This window comes from Trypanosoma equiperdum, assembly GCF_001457755.1.
Source record: "Trypanosoma equiperdum strain OVI genome assembly, contig: ctg_871, whole genome shotgun sequence".
NCBI lineage: Eukaryota > Euglenozoa > Kinetoplastea > Trypanosomatida > Trypanosomatidae > Trypanosoma > Trypanosoma equiperdum.
The window spans coordinates 104,007-104,770 of NW_027124833.1; positions in this window are offsets into that span (position 1 = coordinate 104,007).

Here is a 764-nt window from a genome sequence, read left to right on the forward strand (position 1 = left end):
TTTCCCCCTGACTTGCTGTAACCCTTGGCAACAAAAAAAAAGAGGTAGTGGAAAACTCAATTGTTTTCAATTTTTTGTAATTTCATACACACAAAATAAAATGAGGAGAATTATGAGACAAGGAGACAGTCATCCCTTTTCCACTGGTTTTCTTAAATCCTCCCTTTACACTTTCTTTTTAGAATAAAGGGGTTTCAAACCACAGGTTCAAGTATTTTCTACTTGCTCACTTCTTCTCGTTACCGTTCTTTCATCCTTTTCTTTTCTTGACATGACTGCCTCCACTATCCATGTAGATACAAGAACACAAATACACGCAGTCCTCCTTCTTCTTTCCCCCTCCTCACTCCACCCCTTCACTCCCGCAATCATTTACTTCCAGCTCTATAGATTTACACGCTGATTCACGACATTGCCACCCGCTTCCTCCTCTCTTTTCCCACAATATATTCGATCAATCAATCAAACGCTCACACTCATTCGTACTTGTGAACTCCAACTTACTTTGGTGGGCGCACACGAAGTTAAAAACATATGACGAGGCAGGCGGCACCATTTAAAGTTACTGAACAAACACAGACATGATGAAGGAAGATTTTTTAAAAAAAAAGGGACCAATAAAATAAAGCAAGAAGGAAAAGTAATGAGAACACCAGTACAGAAAAAATAGTAGTTAATAATGGGGGGAAGTAGGGCGGAGCCCTTAAGGAAGGAGCGAAAACGAGGGATAACACAGAAAGACTTCTTACATTAAAAAAAAAAAA